Genomic DNA, 8,998 nt, shown 5'->3' with positions numbered 1-8,998 from the left:
GGATGCAGGTACGAACCTTCTGACAAACACAAGGACTTGTTTTGGGAACTCTTTTGCTGTTTGTCACAGTACAAACGGGAGCAGAGGAACCAAGGCCCCCAGCTGTGTCCGGGGGCTGCCGTGTGTGTGGGCCAGGCAGATGGTGAGAAATGTGACCCCAAACCCTCCGGTGCAGAGCAGGGGCTGCTCAGACACCGCAGTGCCCGGGGCAGGGGGGACGGGGCACCCTGGGGGCACCCACTGAGGCACACCTGGAGAGCTCCCCAGGACAGCAGAGACAGGGAGCAGAGGGTCACAGGAGTGAGGAGGGGTCTGGAGCATCCCCGTGATGGGAGAGACTGAAGGAGCTGTGCCTGCTCAGTGTGGGACAGAGTGGACCTCATCAATTCATATCAATATCTCCAAGGGATGCCAAGGGATTGGCACCAGATTCTTCTCAGTGGTGCCCAGAGACAGGATGAGGAACAATGGCCATGAACTAAAACACAAGTTCAACCTCAACATGAGGAAAACTTCCTTCCATGGAGGTGGCAGAGCCTGGAACAGCTGCCCAGGGAGGGTGTGGAGTCTCCCTGTCTGGAGACATCCCAGACCCACCTGGAGGCATCCCAGACCCACCTGGAGACATCCCAGACTCCCCTGGACCATTCCTGTGTCACCTGCCCCAGGTGACCCTGCCTGGGCAGAGAGGTTGGACTGGATGATGTCCAGAGGTCCCTTCCAGCCCCAGCTTCCCTGTTGTTCTGTGACCGCTGGTACCCCACCATGCCCAGGGGTCTCCATGGGGGCAGAGCTGTGCAGGTGGGAGCACCTGAGCCCCCGTCATGGATCTGGTGTGGCTGTGGGGTCTGAGGGGTCCCTTGCCACCACCGTGGGTATCTGACAGCATCACCTTATCTCTTCCTCCTACTGCCTTTCAAAGGAGTGGTGGAATATCAAATTGAACACTCTCAGATTCTGTGGTCACTCAGGTTGGTAAAACAGAGCTGGATCAAGGTCAACAACAGCCACAGTTTGCCAGATTGTGGCACTTCCCGAGGCTGAGAAGGGACAGAAAAAGGCAATTCACTGACACAATATCCTGGCAATTTATCTGAATTTTTGAGGTCAAAAGCCCTTAAACGGATAGTCTGGGATCTAAACACGTCCCAACACCATTTCTGTGTGTTTCTGAAGATAACAGAGGGAATCATTCTCACTTCTATCTGACAGGAATGGAAAAACATCTGGATGACAGGAGGCTGCTGTTACTGAACAGGTCTGTGAAAGGCCAGGGTGTCAGACAAGGAAAAGCAGTGCCACTGTCCCTTCATCCTCCTCTGCTGTCACCAGCACAAGGTGCTGCTTCAGGCTGGCTCTGCAGGTGTCTCCACTGTGAACATTCAGCCTCTCTGTGCCTTAACCTGCAGCTCAGTCTCACCACTGATAAGCACAAGCATTGCTCCAGGCTGCCTGCACACTCCAGACACTGCAATGCAGGTTTGCTGCAAGCACTCCACATCCAGACAATCTTTGGAAGCTTCTTAATGAGTTTTTGTGCCTGGGATTTCAACTATCCCTGAAAAGTTCCTCTGACAGCATTAGAGGATTTAACAGTTGGCAAATCTGCCCTCAGTATGTTCAGACTTAACTGCCCACAGGTGTCTTGCAGCACTAGAGGTAAAACCAGTGAAACTTGGATATTTATGACTGGAAGAAAAAACACAAAAGCAAAAAAAAAACCCCAACCAACAAACTCCACTCCCCCATGCCCCCCCTCAACCAACCAACCAACCAACCAACCAACCAACCAACCAACCCACTCAACAACAAACTAACAAAAAACCTTTATAAAAACCTTAAGGTTCTGATTTTATTGTACAGTTTCACATATTACCTAATACTAGGGAAAATCATTCAATATAAGTCTCAATACAGTGTGCTTCAGACTTTTTGGAAAATGGGAAATAACTCTAGGACTTCAGTCTCTTTGTTAGTGTCAAGGTAGGCAGTCTTCCACAGCTTAATTTATTTTCATCATTTACAGAAAAAGTTACAAAGAAAGCCATGGCAGTTTTAAAGGCAAACCATTCCAGCTCGAAATTGTATATAATTTGTTGTTTTCTTTCTTTAAATATTGGGTTTTAAGTGGAAAAGCAAAGTAATGTCAGTCAGGGCACAACAGGCTCTACTTGCTACAATGCCCTGAAGAATCATCAAAATTACAGCAAGGAGAAATACATGGCCCTTTGGACAGCCTGAGTGTGTTCTGGGGAGGGACAGCTGTTTGTGGGAGGGACTGTTGTGATCCAGGCACAGGACACCAGGTTAGTCACACACAGCCTGTGTCCCCACACATGTGCAGCCATCCCAGCAACGCTGAGCAGCACAGGGGGAACTGGAGTGTCACCAGTCCCACAGGAACAGATCAGGTGCTGAGATCATGTCATATCATGGTTTGGTCTATAATTATCCTCTGTACCTTTTCTTTGCAATAACTTGTAGTGCTTTCCAGCAGTGCTGGCTGTTTGCTCTGTGTCCCAGCCCACAGGGTCTCCCTGCTCTCTCAGCATCTGCACTGCCCATGGGTCACACGGCATTCCAAGGCATTTCTGATATGGGAAGCACTTGCTTTTAGTATTTCTGTAAAGAGATTAGAATTAAATTAGTATCATGACACATGCTGATGCTTGCTATTAAAATAATTAAATCTAATCAAACTACATTTATATATATTTCTTTTATTAGTATGTGCTGCTCCTGAGTGTGCACTCGGCAAGAGCTTTGGGAGATGATTTTTATGCAAACAACTGAATATATTACAACTGTGTGCACACAAACTGAAACAGGATTTGAAATATTTAAAAACATTTCAGCAGGGTCAGCTCCTGTAATATTCCTGAAGAAAACACCTGCATAGCAAAAGGTGGCTCTGATTTGTATTCAGCACCAAGGTAGATGATTAGGTAATCTATATACATAGGTATGTAATTAGTATGCACAGGTGTGTAATTAATATGTACCTGATAGCGTCTCCCCTCTGCATAATCTGCATAAGGCCAATTCCTGCTGGGGTAGTCCAGGTGCTCCCTCTGGGGCCAGGGCTGAGGGACACGCTCTGGTGTCCTCAGGGGCTCAGGATACCTGGGGCTGAGCAAAGGAGGAGCTGGTTATTGAAAACCTGTGTTCTAATACACTGAAAATTGCAGAAAGTGTTAATTTAAACTGAAATGTAGACATATTAAAGCTCACTGCTGCATGCATGACATTGAGGCAACAACACATAAATCTTTATGTCAAACCTTCCTGCAAACAGAGGAAAGTGAGTTTACAGAAGCAACATGTTCTTTGAGTTTCTATTCTCTTTTCATCAACACACCAAACACAGCCATAGCATTCTAGTTTTCTATATTCCTATGATTATTTTCAAAATGGTTTCAATGCATGATAGCTAAACATTCAACAATTTCAACATTTATATTAAAATCAGACTTTCTGGGTGGAGTGAAATATCAGAAAGCTGCTACATGTGAGGAAAGTGTTCTGCTGTCATTGAGCTCCACGGGGGCAAACAAGTTCCCTGCAGAAGTTGCAGGTGGGAGCTGCAATGGTTGGCTGGGTAATGGGGAGGTTAAAGTGAGGAAGCACAACTAGGGAAACTGTGAAAGTAACAACAAGGAATATATTTGGAATCATTAGAGGAAACCACAGAAGCCTCTGGATAATTCACTGCTGCAGGATTTATGTATGTGAATAGCCCAGTCAGAAGCTGAGGCATTTACTGCACCTTTGTCTGTTGCTGAGCCACTGCAAAGCTACGAAGCCATTCTGAGTCTCCAAACCAGAGCATAAAGTGAGAATGAGCAAAAGCCACAGAAAAATAGCAGCATACCTGTAATTCCCTCTTTGGCTTGGGACTGAGACATCTTCAAAATCTTGTCTCCTCAGTACAGCTTTTGGAAATTGTCTGCCCCTGTCATCCTGATGCTGATGTAGGGGATCAGGGGGACACAGAGCAAAATGACAGCAAGTTACAAACCCAGCTCACCAGGTACAGCATGTTGGGAGGTATGAACCAATTCAGCACTTACAAAGTACAGTATTTGTTATAGATACATTTTCAAATGGATAAATTCAATTTCTCTAAAAGACTCAGTAGAAGAAAAGGCTTCATAGATTATAGAAATATATATTATGTAGTCTATATAAATATAAGGGAGAAACTCCCACCCGGGTAGGTCTCTGCACAATTAAGTAAACCAGTTATTAAGGGTCTTATCAAGGCTGGAAGTTTTGTTGAGTCTTTTATGATAAATACTTCAGGAAGATGTCACTTCATAAATAACAGTGAATGTGCCTCTGATTTGTGCAAAACTGAAGCTAAATACAGGGATGAACAATTAAAATCAATACAAATTGTCATTTAAAGACTGGCTGCTGATGCCACCAGGTGCAGGTTTTGGTTTCCTCTCTGACAAAGGCTCTACAGAGCAGTTTGGGCACTGCCCTGCCCATGGTTTCACAGCACCCACACGGAGCCAAGGCAGGCAGAGCTGCCCCTACCCCACCTGTGCTGCCCCTCCCAGCCTGGGCAGCACGTCCTGCTGCCCTGCAGCCCCTTGGCAGAGGGATTCTTTCCCTACCAACCCGCAGGAGCAGGGCTGCTCCTCACCTCGGGAACAGCAGCACCAGCTGAACAAATTCATTTAGTTCAAAATTAAACAGCACCATCTCCTGGTGAAGGCAGGCTCGGGCTGCTGCACTGCCAGCACAGTGATCCCTGACAGATACATTTCACAGAAAATAACAGGATAGATTATTTGCTTTTTTTCCCCTCAGACAGTCTACAATGTGTTCTCACACACTGTACGGTCCTTAATATGTAAAATAATTGATTGAACTGCTGAATGAGGAAATGAGCACACATATAAATATATTCCCTTTCATATTTCTTTGTATTTCATATTGTTTTTTTAATTGTATTTACCCATCTTTTTTCCACTAGTTGAAGCAATGATCTCTACTGCATCTTGCCTAATGGAGAAAACTGGCACAGCAGAGTGTGATCCTGGCTGAAAAGGCAACAGCTGGTCCTTTGGGGACCACAACTCAAATCCCAGCTCCATCCCAGACTACACAGGTAGTCCTGTAAAACACTCTGCTCTGTCTCACAGGAAGCTTGAAGAGTTTCACCTTCTCAGCTATCTTGGAAATCAAACGCTAGGAACATTTTAAACTTGGATTCCCTTTAAAAGCACAAGATGACCTTTTGGTTTTGCTGTTCATGTGCCACCCTGCTGAATCCCCCCCTGCCTGGCTCCCCCAGCCCCACAGCTCTCTCACCTGGGCTGGCTGGGGGTACCTGTGCCCCAGGTGAGCAGGTGTGTCCGCACTGAAGGCAGGGTTGGGCTGTGCTTCAGGGTGGGCAGGGTTTGGGTACCTGTGCCCCAGGTGAGCAGGTGTGTCCACACTGAAGGCAGGGTTGGGCTGTGCTTCAGGGTGGGCAGGGTTTGGGTACCTGTGCCCCAGGTGAGCAGGTGTGTCCGCACTGAAGGCAGGGTTGGGCCGTGCTTCAGGGTGGGCAGGGTTTGGGTACCTGTGCCCCAGGTGAGCAGGTGTGTCCACACTGAAGGCAGGGTTGGGCTGTGCTTCAGGGTGGGCAGAGTTTGGGTACCTGTGCCCCAGGTGAGCAGGTGTGTCCTCACTGAAGGCAGGATTGGCCTGTGCTTCAAGGTGGGCAAGGTTTGGCTGCTTCCTGCTGGGGAACAGAGGCAATTCACAGCATCAGCAGTGCTGAGGCTCTTGGCAAATCTCCTGGTACTGCAGATTGGGTCAGCAGCCATGTCACAGCTTTAGGTGTCCTGTGGCAATGGCTGAACAAGAGCTCTGTATTATTGCAGCTTTTCTATGCAGAGGAAGCACCAGTGACACACACCAGGAGGGCTCAGGGAAAGGAAAAACCCCATATTGTCTTTGTACTTGGGAGAGGTATCAGTGGGGAAAGAGGAAAAAAAAAAGATGAAGTGCTGGAAGCAAAAAGCAGCTCAAATTGCCAAAGTCTGAGATCAAAGAATGGGAGGAATTGTGTTTAATCACCAAAACTCTTGTCAGTGTTTTGGTCTTATTCCCTTCTCATTAAACTTGTGGAAAGCAAGCCAACCCTTAAGAGCAAATAAATCACAAAGACACTTCTAGTAGTTTAGAGTTTAAGTAGCAAAGGCACTTATCAATCTTTGAAGCTTGTCTGGTGAGCCCTGAAGAGCAATGACAGTGAAGTTCTACACAGAGTAGCAGAATGCTGAGTAAGTGTTGAGTGCACAGTAAGATGCCTTGATTTAGTTTTAAATTGTACAAACAGTATTTTGGCAGGGGATGCTACATGGCAACCTTATCCATTTAAATATCCAGAGGTTAAAAATTCACCAGAATACCAGACTCCTTTTGCTTTCCTTCCATTTGGATTATAAACCCCCTTATATCTGCACCCAGAGTCACTTACCCAGGTTTTTCACTTTTACAGCAGTAGAAATAGGAAAATATTACAGTCACTGTGATAACCAGTGTTATTGCAGGAATAGTAGCCACTAAAATGAAATCCAGAGTGTTCCAAAGGTGGTTACATTTGGGGCCCATGTACCAGTAGTCCTTCCAGCCCTCTCTGAAGTAATTACAGCTGCAAATAAAAATACGAATTTTTAACATCATTTAATTCAAAAGTAATACCAAAAAAGTAAAATATTTTGCTATGTAATTAATTATTATTGAATTCTGCAGGGGCCAAGAGGTTCACTGTTTTTCCAGTTGGTCTGAGGGTGTTACTTATCTCAGCAACACACATCTTTCCCAGATTTGATGCAAAAACACTTTGCCAGGCTCTGGGGCAACAAGTTCCAGGTTGGCATTTCAGAAGGAGATAAAAAGCTCTGCTGGGAACAGGGTGCACGACTGAGGGCAAAGATCTCCATGCCAGCCCTAAGCATGACAAAGGTGCTGAGTTTCCAACATCACATTGATATCTGTCATCATGACACTGGTTTTTTAAAGGGAAAAACCCAACTAGGTAATGGAAAATAGAACATTAAGATATCTAATACACTTTTTTTAACTAAAGAAAATCTGATCAACTTGGGAAAAAAATGAACATGCCATTACACAGATAATGCAATTCTAAAGTAAAATATCTGAGACAAGAAGGAGCACATGAACATGAAGGACTACAGTGATTACCTACACTAGGAATTACATGGCCCATACATATTTTTAAAAAGAAAACACTGAGCCCAGATCCCAGATTTGATGCTTTGTGCCAGACTTGTAAACTTGTGCAGATTTGTGAATGAGGATCAACATCTACTTTCATGGATCACATTGGAAGGTCTAAATTTAGGTCATAGTTAAGAATATATTTGGCATTTGCCCAGTGAATATTTAAACAAACACACTCTACCTGCAGAAAGGTGCTTCCCTTTTACACAGACAAGAAATGCTGGTAGGACAGAATCCTGTTGTATTACCCAGGCAGGCCTGAAAGTCCTTAACTCCAGTGCAGTTGGCTGTGAAATAAAACACATCAAGTAATGCAATGATACAGCAAGATCCTGTCCCTGGGCTCTGTTGCCAATTGCACCAGAAATCTGAGCCTCACAGGACATACCCTGTAGATGCCACTAAATCTTAATTTCCAGTGCCTTACCCCTTGAAAATTTTGAAATTATTTGAGAAATGAAGATTTACCTGCTTAAATTACTTTACCCTGAATGTGTACCCATCTCCCAGTTGGCCAGTAAGTTGCCCACAGGCAGGGACACCCCCAGTGGTGCCAGCAGAATCCCCAGAGGTGCCAGCACAGTCCCCAGCAGTGCCAGCACGGTCCCCAGCAATGCCAGCACAGTCCCCAGTAGTGCCAGCACATTCCTCCTGAGGTGCCAGCACAGTCCCCCAGCAGTGCCAGCACAGTCCCCTGGTGGTGCCAGCACAGTCCCCCAGCAATGCCAGCACAGTCCCCAGCAATGCCAGCACAGTCCCCAGCAATGCCAGCACAGTCCCCAGCAGTGCCAGCACAGTCCCCCAGCAATGCCAGCACAGTCCCCAGCAGTGCCAGCACAGTCCCCCAGCAATGCCAGCACAGTCCCCAGCAGTGCCAGCACAGTCCCCAGCAATGCCAGCACAGTCCCCCAGCAGTGCCAGCACAGTCCCCAGTGGTGCCAGCACAGTCCCCCAGCGGTGCCAGCACAGTACCCCAGCGGTGGCAGCACAGACCCCAGCAGTGCCAGCACAGTCCCCAGCAGTGCCAGCACAGTCCCCAGCAATGCCAGCACAGTCCCCAGCGGTGCCAGCACAGTCCCCAGCGGTGCCAGCACAGTCCCCAGCAATGCCAGCACAGTCCCCAGCAGTGCCAGCACAGGCCCCAGCAATGCCAGCACAGTCCCCAGCGGTGCCAGCACAGTCCCCCAGCAGTGCCAGCACAGTCCCCAGCAGTGCCAGCACAGTCCCCTGGCAGTGCCAGCACAGTCCCCAGCGGTGCCAGCACAGTCCCCAGCAGTGCCAGCACAGTCCCCAGCAGTGCCAGCACAGTCCCCTGGCAGTGCCAGCACAGTCCCCCAGCCTTACGCTCGCCCAGGGCTCCCCTGGCCAGGAGCAGCACACACAGCAGGGCTCCCACAGAGGGCATCATCATCCTGCAGCCACCACAGCTCTGCCACATCTGCAGCACAAGGAACTCTCCTTTCTGGCACTGCAGCAGAGTCAAGGATCATGGATTTTGAGCTTGTTTTACAGCATCCTTCTCTGTGAGGAATTACTAATTAACTCCAAACTGATACAACTTCCTGATAACTTATCCAGCATATTGTTTTATCAAAACTGGGTAGTTTCATAAAAATGTCTCATTAATCTTGCTATTTCTGAATTTTTGAATACATATGTATTTATTTAACAACATAGGTTTCAACACACTGAGGTATCTGTCAGGAGCATTTATCTCTTTTATTATCTCTCCTTTTAGGGTTATGTTGCCTTT

General features: G+C 47.1%; 1 long non-coding RNA gene across 1 annotated transcript; it reads right to left on the bottom strand.

The window, feature by feature from the left end:
- Nucleotides 1-5,534: 5,534 nt before the first annotated feature.
- LOC139678518 (uncharacterized) lies at nt 5,535-8,704 on the bottom strand. The gene is made up of 4 exons (XR_011699043.1): nt 8,590-8,704; nt 7,427-7,532; nt 6,479-6,652; nt 5,535-5,737 (listed from the first exon to the last, which is right to left on the bottom strand). It is a non-coding gene; the product is annotated as an uncharacterized lncRNA (long non-coding RNA).
- Between the last annotated feature and the right edge of the window lie 294 nt (nt 8,705-8,998).

This window comes from Pithys albifrons, chromosome 14 (genome assembly GCF_047495875.1).
Source record: "Pithys albifrons albifrons isolate INPA30051 chromosome 14, PitAlb_v1, whole genome shotgun sequence".
NCBI classification, from domain to species: domain Eukaryota; kingdom Metazoa; phylum Chordata; class Aves; order Passeriformes; family Thamnophilidae; genus Pithys; species Pithys albifrons.
This window is presented reverse-complemented; position numbering and strand designations above follow the sequence as displayed.